This window comes from Fundulus heteroclitus, unplaced genomic scaffold, assembly GCF_011125445.2.
Source record: "Fundulus heteroclitus isolate FHET01 unplaced genomic scaffold, MU-UCD_Fhet_4.1 scaffold_119, whole genome shotgun sequence".
NCBI classification, from domain to species: domain Eukaryota; kingdom Metazoa; phylum Chordata; class Actinopteri; order Cyprinodontiformes; family Fundulidae; genus Fundulus; species Fundulus heteroclitus.
In genome coordinates this window covers 552,039-571,054 of record NW_023396531.1, presented here as the reverse complement: position 1 = coordinate 571,054, position 19,016 = coordinate 552,039, and the positions used below count along the sequence as shown (strand labels likewise).

General features: G+C 44.5%; 1 long non-coding RNA gene across 1 annotated transcript; it reads right to left on the bottom strand.

The window, feature by feature from the left end:
• Positions 1-1,795: 1,795 nt before the first annotated feature.
• On the bottom strand, positions 1,796-2,437 carry LOC110369526. Its single transcript, XR_002429147.2, has 3 exons — positions 2,423-2,437; positions 1,984-2,184; positions 1,796-1,908 (listed from the first exon to the last, which is right to left on the bottom strand). It is a non-coding gene; the product is annotated as an uncharacterized LOC110369526 (long non-coding RNA).
• Positions 2,438-19,016: the final 16,579 nt, after the last annotated feature.

The following is a 19,016-nucleotide window of genomic DNA, read 5'->3' as shown; positions in this document are numbered from 1 at the left end:
GGGGTGACTTACACCCTGACAGGATCTTTCTAACGGGGGAAACCGCCTCTCCGCGACGAGACAGCGCTTTGACGAGAAACTCATCACTGACGAACAGAGGGGCATTTGATAAAATTATTTTTGTGGCGGACTGTGTGATCGGCAACACCTGAAGGAATGAGCCGCTCACCGAGATGCTCGACTCGACCAACAGGTGCGCTTGCTCCACCTTCGCCACAAACAGAACTGCAGTTTTGTTCATACGGGCCGCGTACTTGATGGTACTGTGCCCGACTACTTCACCTACAGCCAAACACATGTCCTCCACGCTGCACGGAGATCCAGCACCAAATTTGATGCTATTTCTCCACGGCAGAGTGGAGAAGGCACCAGAACCCCCACCCACCACCATGGTGTGCAAGGATGCTGACCTTCCGCTGGGCAACACCCGACAGCAATAAAACCCACCAAAAAACTAACAAGTCAAAGCACAACACACTACTATATAGACAATATTTACATGCACCCTGTGAAAAGACAGAAAAAAAGTAAGAAAAAAACACTCAAACAGATATAGCTCATGCACACTCTTTACTGCTCCTTCACTCATGCTCCTCTCACATGAAGAAAAGCTGCTTGGGCCTAATAAACAATGCAATTACAATAGGCCATCACAGCGCTTCCACTGCTTAGGCCTAATTATACTGTAAACATCTTTTTCAGGGTTTGAGATTGTTGGCATGTCACTGATAATTTTCTGCTACCTGTTATTTGTTTGTAGCAGCTGAAAGTCAGATAGTATGTCTGACGAGTGTTCGTTTGTATATGTGGTGGATATTTGAAAGAACAGGGGTCTCATTTATAAAGCTTGCGTACACACAAAATGGAGCCTGAAACGTGCGTACGCCACTTTCCAGGCAAAAGTTGGGATCTATAACAAAAAAAAAAAAAAAAAAAAACACGAGAATGTGTGGTCCTCACGTCAGTTCTGACCCATGAGTACGCTGAATTTTGGAGACAGGGCGACACAGATGGTAAAGCAGTTAGTTGCAGCCAAACTGCATCATGATTCCTCTCAGCCAATTTCACCCCATATCAGACTTTAATCATCAACTTTATCATAAGCATTCAAAACCACAAAAGGACCTTTAAATTAATAAAGGCCCATAAGCCAATTTAAAACTTAAATAAAAGTGCGCACAAAATTTTATCAGGGTTTTCTATCACATTCCGCGCATGTATTAATCTGAGTGACAGATGCATTGGGACTGTTGGAAGACCTTGGATGGAGGATTAGGAGGAAATGCAGTTTCAGTGATCAAATATTTCCTGGCCAAAATACCGTTTTAGACTCCAATCTTTGCATTTTGCTATAAACTATGGGGGAAAAGGGGTTACACCCGCCTCCAGGTGCTGAAAGGCAGCGCTCCAAACCCCAGAGTACAGAGAAACCTGTTCAAACCCATGCAGCAAATATTTTTTTTAAGTGTTCACTCTTCTTTATTTTTCTGGGTGGGGGGAGTAGGGGTGGGGGAGGAAGGTCTTATTGTGGGGAAAACCTCTCATTCCTCCTCTCCCTCCCTCTTCTGAATGTTGATCTGAGCGCACAGCTTCAGACAAATTAACAGGAGCACAGCTTTCATCTGACATTGAAAAAGCTATCATGTTTATTTTTTAACGAGTTCTTTTAAAGTGGGCAACATCTATGCTTTTACCTCTGATTTTCTCATTTAATTAATGCCTGTTTTTTCGCCATAGTTGCCACTTGACCATTATGAACACACGTGATAACACACATTGTCATTGATGTGTAATATGCAGAGTCTGGACCCAGTAAATCAGCTAGAAAACAGATCAGTGACGATGAAAACAAGTTTATTTCGAGATGCGGAGTAGCAATGTGGAGCACCTCAGCTCGGCTGGAAACCCCTAGAGGCAAAGGCGACAGGTTAGTAATAATACTGGCTTAGGGCATACAGGATGAGATCAGATTTGATCACTAACCTGATTAGGGAGAGTCAATGCTGGGGACGTTGGCAGCAGCCGAGGAGTCGAACTTCAGTCGAAGCAGACAGTCTGTAAGGGGTTATCCTTCAGCAACTTGGTCCAGGGGATTGTCCAGGGTCAGAGCCGAGAGAGCAGAGGTCCAGAATGTTTTCAATGGGTTGGAAACATTCTGGGTCTAGGTCCAGGTTCGGTAACGAACTGTCCAGAGGAAACCAGAGGTTAGTCGGGTTTACTCACAGACTGGTTGGGTTCCGGCATGGGGGCAGAACTGTCCAGGATGAGCAGAGCAGAAATCCAGAGTCAAACGGTTCGGGTCTTCGATCAGGCAGACAGAATCAGACAAGGGGCAGACAGGCTTGGTAACAAGGCAGAAATAGGTCTGGCAACAAACAGGCAAAAACAGGCTTGGTAAACAGAGAGGCTGGAAAGTTCTCACCAACTGGTTTGAGACGACCTGGCACTGGAGGCTGATTAGGACTGTGCTTATATGCAGGAGAGACCAGGTGGAACCAGTGGAGGTTAATTGCAGTGAGAGAGGAGTAGAGCAGGTGTACTGAATTGTGGATCAGCTCCAGTGCCAGGATCATGACGAGGTGCTTTGTTGTTGAATCTGGGTGCGTAGAGGGCTGAACATGAGGCATAAAGGGAAATTGCGTGTACGCCAATTTCTTTTTCTTGGCATATCCACACTTTTAGAATGGATTCAATGCAGTTTTGTAAATGAGGCCCCAGAATATAATATATATACAGTGTATATATATATTTCTTTAAGTTAATTTAGATATTGTGTTACAATATAATTGTATTTGTTTTTCTTCCTAGCCATTTTTAGGCATTTAAATATGTAATAAGGCAACAGGCACATTTATTTATATAGCACATTTTAGTACAAAAACAACGCAAAGTGCTTTGCATGATTAGAACATTGGAAAATAAAAACAGAATAAAAGCAAAGTAAAAAAAACAGTTGGAATAAAATGTAGAAAAATTTAAACAAAATGAAACATAGGAAAATGGAAACTAAAAGCAAATATTAATGATTTTATCAATAGTTGGACTACAAATTTAAACTAGTGATGCTTCCGTTAAAAGTTTAACTAGAATAGTCAAAGGCAATCCTAAACAAATAGGTTTGTAATCTTGATTTAAAATAACTCAGGCTTTCAGCACTTTTACAGTTTTCTGGAAGTTTGTTCCAGATAAGTGGAGCATAGGAACTAAATGCTGCTTCTCCTTGTTTAGTTCTGGTTCTAGGTATGCAGAGTAGACTGGAGCCAGAAGAACTTAGTGGTCTCGAGCGTTGATGCACTGATAACAAGTCTGTTATGTATTTCAGTGCTAAGCCATTCAGAGGTTTATAGACTAACAGAAGTATTTTAAATTTTATTATCTGAGATACAGGGAGCCAGCCTTCAGAACTGGGGTGATGTTCTCTACTTTCTATATATAGTAAAGCAAATTGGCCCAAGGACTGAACCCTGTGACACTCCACAAGTGACCCTAGAGCCTGGTTCTGCTGGAGCTTTTCCTTCCTGTTAAAAGGGAGTTTTCCTCTTCATGGACAATTCAGACAACTGTCCCTGTGGCTCTATGCTCTTTCATGAGGAGTGGATGCTGCTTGTCAAGACTTGATGCAATCTACTGGGTTTCCTTAGATAGGAAACCTTTTGATCAATCTGTATAGTCTGATTGAATTTGACTTTAGAAAGTGCCGTGAGATTATATGAATTGGCGCTATATAAATAAAATTTAATTGAATTGATGACAATCAACAAGAGGGTTAATATTTCTCCAATTTTAGCTTTCCTTCATTGGTTGGTATTGGGTCTAACAATACTAACCAATGAAGGGATGAAGCTAAAATTATAGATAACTCAGAAAGCTCAATTGGGTCTAAACAGTCCAAACACTGATCAGGTTCCAAAGATTCCTCCAACGCTACCTTTCTTATTGAGGAGGATGCCAATGATTTTATTTTTAATGTAATAAATTTTATTTATTAAGAATCCCATTGTCAGGGTGCAATTCTGCCTACTGCACCCTGAGCCTTTCCAGCACCTTCCTTCTCCCACCCAGCTCTGTCTCCACTCCACTAATCATCTACACCTGTCAGTTTCTAATCAGCACAGTCTCTTTCCACCTGCCAGCCTCTCCATATAAACCCTCCTCAGTCAGCTCCTCATGGCTGGTCTGTCTTCAATCTTCTGTTGCACCTCAGTCAGAGACTTTCCCACGTTTGGCTGAGCGTCAACTCTCCCTAGTCTGACAGACCAGAGATTTTCCCACGCCTGGTTGCCACTGCGTTCAAAGAAATCTCTATACTGGACTTACTGCAGCCACCTCGTTCCACAAACACTCACCTCCTCCGTAGGCATCCTGTCTCGGCAGCACTCCAGCTCCCTCCAGTCCTCCGGCTCCTGCACTCATCTCCCATCAGCTGCCGTCCGGTAACAGACTCTGGTCCTCATCCTCCAAAAACCAACCCATCTTTCTAGCAATAAACTCTCTGAACTAAGCTCCGTGTGTGTGGTGTGTGCTCGGTTCATACCGACAAATCCTGACACCCATAAAGTTATTACTGCTGAGATGTAAGGTGATAGATGGATCAACAGAGCTCTGACTTTGTACTAAAGAGCAATCTTGGATTGTTTTTATTCTGCTCTGTTAATGAAGAAAAGTATGCTGATCTACCCTACATACTATTTACTCTGATTGTTGCACATCTCCAGAACTTATGCCTGCTGCAACCAAAAATCCCCCTTCCTGACTCCATCATTGCCAACAGTGTTCCGCTCTGTAATATAAACAGATTTTTGTTTCTAGATAGACCGCATAAATATATCATATGAATCCGATGCCAAAATGTGATAAACACTGAACAAAGTAACACCTAATTATATTATACTCTTGCATATACAGATGTAAAGACATTTTATTAAATAAAGAAGTAGGATGGAAATAAGCTGGTATTTTAAAAAATAGAACAAAGTATAACGAGTTAAAACAAATTATTTACATTTTATTAGAATGGCATGTTGAAAATGATCCATATACTTGTCAATATTGAATTTTAAATGATTCATTGATTTTGAAGAACTTAAAAACCCTTAATAACTGCTGATCAGCTTTTTGCAGCTTTTTTATTTTATTTTGACATTTGTTTTTGGAGCACAGACTCATGCAGGCTGGAATTCCTCTTACCATCGCCATCATTCCAACTCATTGTCTGTTCTAACATCAGGTTTCATATTTCATTCATATGTATACCCCATCTACTGCACTTGTATACTGTCTTAATTTACATCTCCATAAGATTTTCATTAGTGACCTTTGTCTTTTTAGGCTTTCTGCCCCAATGTTGCACAAAGTCAGCCAATAACTTTACGCTATTTTGTGGGGAAGAAGACTATCATTCTGAACCTGCTAGAATTTGTATCCTCGTCCACATAATGGAATAATAGCATCCCACATTCTTGAGTTTTTTGCTTAAAAACTCTTCTTGTGTTCTATGTGTATATAGATTAATTAAAAACAAATATAAGTAAACATTCATCCTAGGAGAGGTATGAATGCTATATATTATAATGCCAGTTCAGGACGTGACAGCCTGCATCTCCCATGATGCAAAGTGGTCAAAATGGCCATCAACTCCCATCATGCAACACAGCCCTAAATGGCCGCTGCCCCTATCGACGGTTAACAGATAACGTTACTATGGGGAAGGTATTTATTCCGATCGCACACTGCGATTCCTTCTTCTTTGGCAGACCGCCAGACTGGGAAGACACCACAGTTGTTTCACTCCGTGGGTTTCCACCCCACACGCCACGTGCTCGAATTTCTCGCTTGACCGAGAATTACCGAAGCAACTCCATCCCTGCACTGCTAATGCAGGAGGTCGACTCTAAAAAGTACTTTTCCTAACCCACTTCGATCGAAGACTGAGAGCCGTTTATCTCCCAGTGATCGTAAAGGGACTACGCTTTCGTTTTGGCCAAAGCGTCTCAACAGCCCAGAGAGAGACTTCGAGGACCCCCCCTTTCCTGACGGATCTGCACTTGCCGTAGCGCTCCAGGACGCCCACAGATTTGGAGCCGGGACACCCCCTGAGACAACACAAGTAACGGGGCTTCCCCCTTTTATTTTTATTTCTCTTTTCACCCGTAAGGTGATTTAGGTGTGCCTGGGCAGAAGTAGGAGTTTAGTTTAATTCTTGTTTACTCCAAGACGGAGTGTTTTAATTGCTGAATATTTCCTGTTGTATGTGCATGCATTTTGAAAGTGATTTTGGCTGTGTTGATTTGCGGTTCTTATAAGTGGCTCCACCGAGAGCCGATTTTCCCATCTTCTTCCCTCTACTTTTGCTTTCTCCTTATCAGTTAAATCTCTTTGTGAACCTCGGTTCGCGCTCTTCTCTTGAATCTCTCATTCGGGCCGCCTCTTAATCAAGGTGCTACCTCACATCAGTGTAAGCGTTGATTACGTCATTAAGACCTCCCCCTTTACGTATCACGCAAGGTGATGCATAAAGGGTCACGTGTCGTCATTGTCGCCATCTTTGAGAGGCACAGCATAGCTAAGCTGTAGCTAGCTGTTGGAAAACATCAAAGCGTCCAGCTGGATTCTCAAAGCTGTTTGTCTTTTAATGTTGCTGCGTCAGTGCCAATGTCTTGAATGTGATGTTTAAACAACTGAGTGAAGTAAGATTTGCTGTCTCTTATTTTAACCCATTTTTGACTTTTGTTTCCACATATATTTTGCATGTTTGGTTTAGTAGTGAGTAGAGTTCCATGGTTATTGAATCAGAGAATTACTGTAACAGGGAATTGCTTTTGGTTCAATAAAAACAACAACTTCTGGAATAGTTATTGTTTGTGTTCATTCCAATTCACAGTCGCATGGTCTTTCAGAATATAGAGTTACCACTTTTCGTGTTAACATCTGACATTAAAACAGAGACACAATCATTGGATGGTGATATAGAGTAAGGGTTTAAACTCTAATTGCAGTAATATTGGAGTTCTCATAGCTTGCTGGATAAATCTCATCGGTCAGAAGCTGATCTGATAATCTTGTTCCGGCATAAATGAGTTCATAACAGCTAATTAATAAATGCATTAGTGGGATTTAGTCATTACAAGTTTAGAGCCTTATAACCACCACCATTTGAGTAATATTTTGTTATAGCTACTATTTGAGTTTGAATATTTTATTATTAAAATTACAACACCAAAAATATAATTAATAATAATAATCATATTCAAACAGCTTCTGGCATAACAATATTGTTATCATTATTGTTATTATTATTGTTATTTGTATGCGTTAAAAAATGAAATAAAGAATACACTTTTTGTTACATTTAGAATTGTGGAACTTGGCCCGACTGGAACCAGACAGACCAGAATGTAACAAAAAATTGGAGTTGTTCCGTAATTTGATGGTAAATGACAGAGAGCAAGTCTATTGACAGTGGCGTTTGGAGTAGTCATGGAGGATGTGAAACTGTTCTCATTAACAAAGTAGTTGGTCCGTCAGTCGGACGTGTACAGAATGGAGCAATAATGAAGGAGGCAATTTAGTGGAGTTTGAACTCTTTATTTTTTTCTATCTTTATTGTTTTATGCAGACACCTCTGTAGGAGGAGAGGTTGTGTCAATATTTGCGTGTGATTAGACAATCAATGTATCAATTCCCAGGACTTACCTGGGTTTGTTTTTCTTTTATTCCAATAATTTTAATTATGTTGTCTGTTTATACTGTACATATCTCGGTTGAGTTTACCTGATGAAAATAAAAAAAGTATATAGGTCTGTTGTTCAGTGTTTAGTAGTTAGTGTGAAAAAACTTTTTTGTAAAGTAACAACTCTGGTACAAGTTGGTAAATAATTTAATTTGAAATAATTCTTTACAACTTTTCCTGCCCACAGATCCAGTGCAATAACAGAAGGAACTAATTAACTCTATTAACTATAACTCTAATGTGCATCATCATCTACTATAATTTGTCAGTTGAGACAAAACTAACTCATAAGGGAGAAAGGTTTTAATTTTTTTGTGGACAATCATACTTGACTGGTAATAAAAGTAAACCACTAGTATATTTCATATATTTTCAAGTAAATTCTTTTCACTTTTTCCATTATAAATATGAAAATAATTAAATTCCTGAGTAAAACAGGTCCATTTATTAAAACGCAGTTGCAGAACTATTAGACTTATGATGAATGTACATTCAACTATACTCTGCAAATACGTACTTACTAAGCACACAAGAATATACTTGCGTACTTGAGTGTTGAGAAACAGCCAATTTATATCCGCAATGATCTCTTCTTCTTTGGTGACTTCCATCTTTCTCATATTGCTACAAATTATTAAAATGGTAGTATATTTTGTTTTGGATTCAAAAAGCTAAAGCAAAAATCACTTTGGATTTTTGATTAGTTCCATGTTACATTTTTACATTTAGCTTTTAAAAACGAAAAAAAAAGTTATTTTCTTTTTGCATTTTTGCTTTGTTGCTTTGAAGCCAAAGATGAGCCATACATAGATTTAGATATTGAACCTATTGTTGGTAATCCCATTCAGAAACACATTTTTATATAATGGGTAAAATGGTCCTTTCATCCTGAGAGTAGTCAATACATGATGTATTCAGTAAAAGGAACAAAAAAAATGGACTTCTGTGAGAGCTGCAGGACTGTAAAACCTCTGACCAATCCTTGCCATTCGGACCAAAGCAAACTGTTTTACAAGATTATGAGAAGAAGAGGAAGGCCTCAGATGAAAGAAATAAGACCTAAGGAGCAGAAAACCAGGTAAAATGGTAAGATTGTTTTGCACATGCACAGTTATTCAAAAAGGGACTTGGCCGTTTCTTACTTACATTTCAGGAAATATCTGCTCCACCTTTAAGTCTAGATCTAATGTAAATTTTGATAATAATATTTGACCCCATAAAAGGAAACTTATTGTAAACTCTTAAAAACAGACAAAGCAAAACCCTGCTCTAAATCAATGAAGCTGCTTTCACCAAAAAAAAGAAAAAGTTCTATCTGTGCAAGGCATGGCTTCTTAAAATCATGCACGTAGTTCATTATACTAATCTGAGGTTATCTAAGCTTTAGCCTTCTGTTTCCAGTTCATGTAACAAATGTGGACAATCTCCAGAAGACTAGTCTCATATATGTTGGTTCTATCTTAGGCTTGTTAAATCCATCCATCCATCTTCTAACATATCTATCCCTTGTGGGGTTACAAGGGGTGCTGGTGCCTATCTCCAGCTGTCATGAGTGGGCGAGAGGCGGGGTACACCCTGGACAGGTCGCCAGTCTATTGCAGGGCAACACAGAGACAAACAGGACAGACAACCATTCTTGCACACACTAACACCTAAGGAGAATTTAGAGAGGCCAATTAACCTAACGGCTTGTTACATTTTGGTCACAAATCTTTTCAACTCTTAGTGGTGCATACAATACAATTATCACTCCTGAAACACTGTTGGCCATATTTGGCTGCTCTCTACAGCCTACTAACTCAAGGATCAAGCAATCGGATTTTGCCTTTATCACCCAGACATCTCATACTGTTAAAGTGGAAAAAGCACCTCCTTATTCACATGGTGGGTGGATGAAGGAGCTGTCGCTGTCTCTCAAACTGGAGAAGCTTAGATTCTCCATAAGTGACTCCTTGGACTTGTTTAAAACAATCTAGGGACCTCTCCTAAATCATATAATTTTTTAAGATCACTGTCTGAGCTAACTGTCTGATTGTGAAAACTGAGCCACTTCCTTCCCCCATGTTATTTTTATTAATTTATTTTTTGTAATAATTTTTTCTTATTTTTATTCATTTATTTATTCATTGTGTTTATGTATTTTTATTATACTTTATTGTTTATGTATTATATATCCATATATCCATATATCCATCCATCCATCCATCCATTTTACAACATGCTTATCCCTATTGGGGTCACGAGGGGTGCTGCTGCCTATCTCCAACTGTCAATGGGCGAGAGGCGGGTACACCCTGGACAGATCGCCAGTCCAGTGCAATATATATATATATATTAGTGCTGTCAAACGATTAAAAATTTTAATCGCGATTAATCGCATAATGTCGATAGTTAACTCGAGATTAATTGCAAATTAATCGCATATTTTATCCTTTTATTTCTGAAAGTGTAATAGCCTGTTTGGGCATTTTAATGTGCAATTTTGCAATAAATGACACTATTAAAATACATGCTTGTACAAAACATATTTTTATTTTATTTTTCAAGCACTTTTCAGAATTGGAATGAAAACATCCTGGTGCCAAATGTTAAACTCTGGACTATGATGGCTAAATGACTAATCATGACGCCCTGATGTTTACACAGTGTGTAAACAAATGTGTAAATTGTCAGGACTCAGCCGGCAGGGCCAGGCAGCGCGCTGCCGGCTCTGCCGTCTCTGCTTCTTCCACTGGTGTTCGGGGTTGACTGTTGGGCGGAGCACGCACACCTGCGGGCAGTTGAGCAGCACTGGGCCCCGCTATAAGAACTGCGCTCGAACAGCGGGAGGATGCCAAAGTGTTACCGTTGTGGTTCACTCCCTGAGCTCTGACGTCTCCTCTCGTGCTCCTGCGAGTTCTCCCGTGCTCCCTCTCGTGCTCCACTGGTTACCTTCTGAGTCGGCTTCTCCGGACCCAAGGTACCCCTCTGACGATCTTCTGGTTCCTCCCGCTGTTCTGATCCCTTGGATTCCCCCGGTGCTGCTCGGACCCACTCCTGCCCCAGCTTCCCACGGACACCCGTCTCCTCCACCGTGTGCTAGGCTGAGACCGCACTGCCCCCTCCCCGGTCAGGTTCCCAGCGCTTCGTGGTAAGCTTACGCTCCTAGCAGATTTCCGCCGGCTCTCTTCCGTGGACTAACAGTTTGTTCTCCTCCGTAGTGTGTTCCGGTTCCCTGGTCCCCGTTCGTGTGCCCCAGCGTCTGCTGTGACAGATTAGCTCTCGTCCTCCCCGTTGTTCCTTGAAAATAAAACCCGTGAAGTCTGATCTGTCTCACCGAGTGTATTCTGCATGTGGGTCAAACATTTAAAAGCAAACATGACAGAAGAACACTCTGGCCAAATTGACTCAGCGAGTACATTCGGTGGGACTCTAGCCGTCCAACAGGATCAGATCCGGGTTGCAGGACCAGCTACAGGGTTTTGCTGCCCAGATCAACCAACTGACAGGTATGTTGAGCGCTAGCCGGCAGCCAGCTGTTTCCGCGTCTCCCGGCCCCTCCCCTGACCCCGCGTCAGTAGTGACTCATCCCCTAATCCGGAGAAATTCTCCGGGGAGAGTGGTGACTGTGGGGGTTTCCTCTTCCAGTGCTCCCTAGTTTTTAATCGTTCTCCCAGTCTGTTTACCCACGATTACGCTAAGATCTCTTTTATTTTACGGCTTCTTACCGGAAAAGCCCTTAGATGGGCGGAGACCCGCTTCCCTGACTGCCAACAGTTCGGCTGCTCTTTTAGTGATTTCCTAACTGAGTTTAAGATGGTTTTCGCGGCCGAATCAGACGAAGTGCAGAGTTCCCAGCGGTTGTTGGCCCTTCGGCAGCGGGGCAGACGAGTGGCTGATTTTGCCATCGACTTCCGTACGGTGGCTGCGGCTGCGGGCTGGGAGCAGCGCGCGCTGAAGTCCGTGTTTTTTCAGGCATTAGACGAGTCCCTCAAGGACGAGCTGGCGCGTCTAGAGGAGCCAACCACTCTTAATGAATACATAACCCTCGCTGTCCGGCTAGATAACCGGCTTCGGGCTCGGGGCAGAAACCGGCCAGATAGACCCCTCATGGTTACACTTTATTTGAAGGGGTGTACATAAGACTGACATTACACTGTCATAAACATGACATAACACCAATTATGAACATAAATTATTACTCTTTATGAATGTTTAGGACTGTTGTCATTAATTATCATTCTGTAAATTATGACACTATTAAAGCAAAGTTGACATTGTTTAAAATGTCTTTGTTATGACAACTTGACATTAACAGAGACAAGGTTCAATTTAGGGCTTGATTTGGGATTAGGTTCAATTTAGGTCTTGATTTGGGATTAGGTTAAATTAAGTTTAGGGCTTGATTTGGGATTAGGTTAAATTAAGGGTTTGATGTGGGATTAGGTTAAATTAAGGGTTTGATTTGGGATTAGGTTAAAATAAGGGCTTGATTTGGGATTAGGTTAAATTAAGTTTAGGGCTTGATTTGGGATTAGGTTAAATTTAGGGTTTGATTTGGGATTTGGTTAAATTAAGGGCTTAGCTTGGGGTTTTGTTAAGGGCTTGTCATAACAAAGACATTTTAAACAATGTCAACTTTGCTTTAATAGTGTCATAATTTACCGAATGACAATTGATGACAACCGTCCTAAACATTCATAAAGAGTAATTTATGTTCATAACAGGTGTTATGTCATGTTTATGACAGTGTAATGTCAGTCTTATGTACACCCCTTCAAATAAAATGTTACCCCCCTCATTTATCGGCCACCTCTGCCCGAGCGGAACGCCTCTCCAGCCGCCGTGACTCCTCCATCACCCCCGGAGCCTATGCAGCTGGGCCGGGTTCGGCTCACTCCCTCTGAGAGGCAACAGCGAATGAGTTCACGATTATGCATTTATTGTGCTTCTCCCACCCACTTTAAAGATTGTCCAGACCGGCCAAAATATTAGGTTCGGCGGTTGTAGAGGAGGAACCAGCGGACCGATCTCAGTTGTCTCTTTCTACTCCTCCACGCCTCTGCTTAAAGGCAGTGATCGTCTCCGTGCGAGACGCATTTAAGTTGTCTGCCCTAGTAGATTCGGGGTGCGATTTTAATTTATTAGACCGTTCTTTTGTTCTCCGCGCTCGCCTTGAGACAGTTCCCCTAGAAACTCCCCTTCAGGTTTCAGCCCTAAACGGAGGGGTTCTTCCAAGAATAACCCATCGAACCAAGCCTTTAGAACTCGTGGTCTCTGGCAATCACAGAGAAAAGATCTCATTTCTAGTTTTTCCTGTTAAGCATGCCCCACTAGTTTTAGGTTTCCCGTGGTTGCAACAGCATAACCCACTGATTAATTGGGCCGACCGGTGGGTTGAGACCTGGTCACCTAAGTGCCATGCTGACTGCTTGCAGTCAGCTGTACCCCCCTGTCAGGTGCACACACTGCCTCAACCTCAGGTAGATCCCGAAACCTTAAAACTGGTTCCTACGCCCTATCATGACTTAAAACAGGTCTTCAGCAAGGCTCAGGCGTGTTCGCTCCCTCCGCATCGCCCGTACGACTGCGCTATTGATCTCCTGCCTGGTGCCCCGCTGCCGACCAGCCGCCTCTATAACATCTCCCAATCTGAACGTCAGGCCCTCGAAAAATATATCAAAGAGTCGTTAGCCGCTGGGTTAATCTGTCCGTCATCCTCCCCATTCGGTGCCGGGTTCTTTTTCGTCTCAAAGAAAGACGGCTCCCTTCGCCCCTGCATCGATTACCGTGGCCTAAACGCTATTACTGTTAAAAATAAATATCCACTCCCACTCCTCTCCTCCGCCTTAGAGCCTGTTCAATATGCCACTGTCTTCACTAAGTTAGATCTGCGTAACGCTTACCACTTAGTGCGGGTCCGCCGGGGAGATGAGTGGAAAACGGCCTTCAAGACTCCCCTGGGGCATTTTGAATATCAGGTCATGCCTTTCGGCCTGTGTAACGCCCCTGCAGTGTTTCAAGCCCTGGTAAATGACGTTCTCCGCGACTTCCTAAACATCTTCGTCTTTGTCTACTTGGACGACATCCTCATTTACTCCCGCAACCTAGCCGAACATCAACACCATGTCCGCCAAGTGCTCCAACGTCTTCTTGAGAACCGGCTATTTGTAAAGGCGGAGAAATGTGAATTTCACAAACCCTCAGTCTCATTCCTCGGCCTCATCCTGGAAGGGGGGCGGGTCCGGTCTGACCCCGAGAAAATAAGAGCTGTCCTCGAGTGGCCCGTACCCAATTCCAGGAAAGAATTACAGCGTTTCCTTGGGTTCGCCAATTTCTACAGGCGTTTCATCAGAGGCTACAGCCAGGTCGCCGCCCCTCTTCATGCCCTCACCTCCGTAAAGATTCCTTTCTCGTGGAACCCTCAGGCTGACTCGGCGTTCACCACCCTAAAGAAGCGGTTTTCTCAAGCCCCCATTCTAATCCACCATGACCCGAAGAAACAGTTCACAGTGGAGATTGACGCTTCTGACACCGGGGTGGGTGCAGTCCTCTCCCAGAGCTCTGACCATGACCAAAGGTTACATCCATGTGCCTTCTTCTCCCGACGTCTCTCCCCGGCAGAACGAAATTACGACGTCGGAGACAGAGAGCTGTTGGCAATAAAACTCGCCCTGGAGGAGTGGCGTCATTGGCTCGAGGGGTCCGAGCAGCCCATCCTGATCTGGACAGACCATAGAAACCTGGCCTACCTCCAGACGGCGAAGAGACTGAACCCCCGTCAAGCCCGCTGGTCCCTTTTCTTTTTCCGTTTTAATTTGACCATTTCCTATCGCCCCGGTTCCAAGAACCAGAAGCCAGACGCCCTGTCCCGCCTTTACTCTCCTCCCGACTCAGAAAAGGAACCAGCACTGATTCTCCCGCCGTCCTGTGTGATCGGAGCCCTCTGTTGGAAGATCCAGGACCTAATCTCCCGAGGCCTTCAGACCGAGCCAGACCCTGGAACCGGACCTCCAAACCGTACCTACGTGCCTTCTTCAGCCCGACCTCATGTCCTCCAGTGGGCCCATTCTACAAGATTTTCTGCTCACCCTGGCATCCTCCGGACCCGGACTTTCCTCTCCCGACGCTTCTGGTGGCTCACCTTGTCCCAGGACGTAAAACAGTTTGTCCTCTCGTGCCCCATCTGCGCCCAGAACAAGTCATCGAACAGCCCCCCCGCTGGCCTCCTTCAGCCCCTCCCAGTTCCCGAGCGCCCCTGGTCGCACATTGCCCTCGATTTCGTCACCGGACTCCCCTCATCCCAAAGAATGACCACAATACTCACCGTAGTCGACAGGTTTTCCAAGGCATGCCATCTCATCCCCCTCAGAAAGCTTCCCTCAGCCCTCCAAACGGCCCAGCTCCTGGTGAAACACGTGTTTCGCCTGCATGGTATCCCGCAGGACGTTCTGTCTGACCGTGGTCCCCAATTCATCTCGCGGGTGTGGAGAGAGTTTGCCGTGGCCCTTGGGGCCCGGTACACCCTCACTTCCGGCTATCACCCGCAGACCAACGGTCAGACAGAACGGTTGAACCAGGAGCTGGAGACCGCCCCTCCGCTGCCTCACCTCTCAGAACCCCACAGATTGGAGCAAATTTCTCCCATGGGTTGAATACGCCCACAATTCCCACATCTCTACAGCCACAGGCTTGTCCCCCTTCGAGGTCTCCCTTGGCTATCAGCCCCCGTTACTCCCCGAGGACAATAAACCCATCGCCGTCCCCTCTGTCAACGACCACATCACCCGCTGCAGACACTATTGGACCCAGACCATCCAAGCCCTCAAACACACAGCAGAACAAAACCCCCGATTTGCTGACCGGAAGCGAGTCCCAGCCCCCACCTACCATCCCGGTCAGAAAGTCTGGCTGTCCACCAGAGACATCCCCTCTAGAGCTGCCTCCCGAAAGTTGTCCCCACGTTTCACCGGCCCCTATGAGATCATCTCCATCGTCAGTCCCACCACCGTCCGTCTCCGCCTCCCATCTCACTCCCGAGTCCATCCCACATTCCACGTTTCTCAGATCAAGCCTGTCATCTCTAGTCCCTTGTGCCCTCCGGCCGAACCCCCTCCACCCACCCAGGACCACCATGGACGTCAGATCCAACGGATCGTGGCCTACCGTCCACGTGGTAGAGGTTTCCAATACCTCATGGACTAGGTTGGTCGCGGTCCCGAGGATCGGTCCTGGCTCCCTGGTTCCGCCATCCCCGACCTGTCTCTCATTAGCTCCTTCCTTGCTTCTCGACCCTCCACGTCCTCCTTGTGGTCGCCAGGAGGCGACCCTTGAGGGGGGGGTGGTGTCAGGCAGGGCCGGGCAGCGCGCTGCCGGCTCTGCCGTCTCTGCTTCTTCCACAGGTGTTCGGGGTTGACTGTTGGGCGGAGCACGCACACCTGCGGGCAATTGAGCAGCACTGGGCCCCGCTATAAGAACTGCGCTCGAACAGCGGGAGGATGCCAGAGTGTTACCGTTGTGGTTCACTCCCTGAGCTCTGACGTCTCCTCTCGTGCTCCTGCGAGTTCTCCCGTGCTCCTTCTCGTGCTCCACTGGTTACCTTCTGAGTCGGCTTCTCCGGACCCAAGGTACCCCTCTGACGATCTTCTGGTTCCTCCCGCTGTTCTGATCCCTTGGATTCCCCCGGTGCTGCTCGGACCCACTCCTGCCCCAGCTTCCCACGGACACCCGTCTCCTCCACCGTGTGCTAGGCTGAGACCGCACTGCCCCCTCCCCGGTCAGGTTCCCAGCGCTTCGTGGTAAGCTTACGCTCCTAGCAGATTTCCGCCGGCTCTCTTCCGTGGACTAACAGTTTGTTCTCCTCCGTAGTGTGTTCCGGTTCCCTGGTCCCCCTTCGTGTGCCCCAGCGTCTGCTGTGGAAGATTATTTCTCGTCCTCCCCGTTGTTCCTTGAAAATAAAACCCGTGAAGTCTGATCTGTCTCACCGAGTGTATTATGCATGTGGGCCAAACATTTAAAAGCAAACATGACATAAATAAATACCTGTTTTCATGCCGATATATATTTTTTTGCCTCTTAAACAAAGCTAGACATGGTATGATGCATAAACATATAAATTAATAAAAATTTTACATTTCAATAAAGTCATAAGTTTTGTTCATTTCTTCACTCTCTCACTCTCTCACACATCTAATTCTGAGCTTTCACACCAACAACAATACAGGTCATTCCAGTCTTACACTTTGCTTGCAACTGGGCAGGAGCTTAGTACCCTGAATGAGACTGTTTAAGATCTGATTAGTAACTCCAGGTCCTTCGTTTGGCAACGTAATTCAGCCTTAGTTTGTCAAATACAGAGAAAACAAATTAATAAGCATTAAAGTGCGGTTTATGGGTTGGGTTTCTGCAATTTTATCAACGTGTAAAAGCTCATCTTCAGAACCAATGTCTGATAAAATGATAATCTGCACCATGTAATCTACTTTCAGCAGTTATCACCGGTTATTGCACCGTAAACTGCAGAAAATACGTGCAAAGTTGCTCTCTCTGACTTTACTACCGTCGGCTCCTATGGCGGAGGGATATCTCAGCTGGATACACTAAAATGTAGTGCAGGCAGGTCTCATAATAACCCCTATTTCGTCACTTATTTTAGAGCCCAAATAAGCGATTTCCCTTTCAGAAACGTGCCCAAAAAAAACGCAACCCGTGACTCATGAAATTTAGAAGTGCTTTTAGAAAAAAGAAGCCCGAAGTCGCATGTGTCCGATGGTAAAAGAAACAACAGTGAGCGCAGCGCGGGTCTGTTTTGCTACAGTTTTCTAGCGCTCTTGAAACTACGCAAAGCACCGAGGGTAAAAGAAACACAGTCCGGAGAGCGCGGCAGGGGGAAAAACATTAGGGCGATTAACGCCGACAAAAAAATTGTCCGCGTTAAAATGGGTTTGCGTTAACACCGTTAATAACGCGTTTAACTGACAGCACTAATATATATATATATATATATATATATATATATATATATAAAAAAGAGGTGGTAGGCAAGAGTGGGCTGGCATAAATTCTTCAATCTGGAATGCAGAAAGATAGAAGATTGGTTTGCTCAAGGTGACCAGATTTTGGCTTACTAATTATCACTAGGGATTTGCTCAGGTGGCGCTGCACATCACCGTGAGCTCATTATCCCACAGTGAAACAAGGTGGGGGCAGCATCATTCTATGGGGACTCCTTTCTTCAGCAGAAAAATAGAAACTGGTCAGAGTTGAGGGGGAGATAGGTGGAGCTAAATACAAGGCAACCTAAAATCCTGGTAGAGGCTGTCAAGGGATTTCCAAATGCACCTGGTTCAGCTGGATTTGATTGTATGGTAACTGGGTAAAGGGGCCTGAAATTATAGGAATAATGTTTGTAGAAGAAACTGAAGGCCATGCATCGTTTTTCCTTCAACTTCAAAATCTACTTTATGTTGGTCTGTCACCTCAAGTGTCAGGACTATGAATACTATTGCAATGCACTATATAGAGTCTAAAGTGGCCAAGTCATGTATTTTAACCATAGAAAGAAAACTAAATGATATTGTCATGGTCTTTAGGTGTTTGGCCCTCATGCAGAACACAGTCGGGAGACAAAAAGCAGTTTAAGGTGTTTCATTGGAGGCTCGGAGATACACTGAGAGATAATGCTCACAGAGTGAGCGGCCGACAGTGATCGAGACGCCAGGATCGAAATCGTGCCGGGTACCGGTAACCTAGCCGGGGGGAGTGGAGCAGAAGAACGGATTCATTAGAACTCTTCTCTTGGTGGAACTAGGTGACCGAGTGATAGTTGAGCTGGCAGGTGGAACTGAGGCGGGGAGCCCGAGCAACACCACAGGGGGAAGGTGAGATGCAGGTGTGCACCATGCCCACCTGTCAACTACGATCACCTGTGAGGGAAAAAGAGAAGAGAACAGGCAGCGCTGACCGAAACTGTACAGTGCAGCCTGCAGAACCCTGACAGATATATACTCGTCATCTTCACATAAAATATATATGCCAAGCATTCATCCTGATAGTGTTTACTTAGTACTTTTAGAGCATAAAAAACATTGCACAGGGCACGATTACTATACATAAACATTGGTGTGCCATCTGTTGCTGAGCAGTACTGCAAAACTATCAGAAGATGGCAACAACTGACGCAATTACTGTAAGAGCCTCTCCTGCAATGCCTTGTGGTAAGGTAACAGCTTTGCTTTGTCAAAGACCAACCTGACCTAACTGGTTAGTTTACTTTCTTTTTGCTCCTCCACTGGAGTTGCTGACTCGC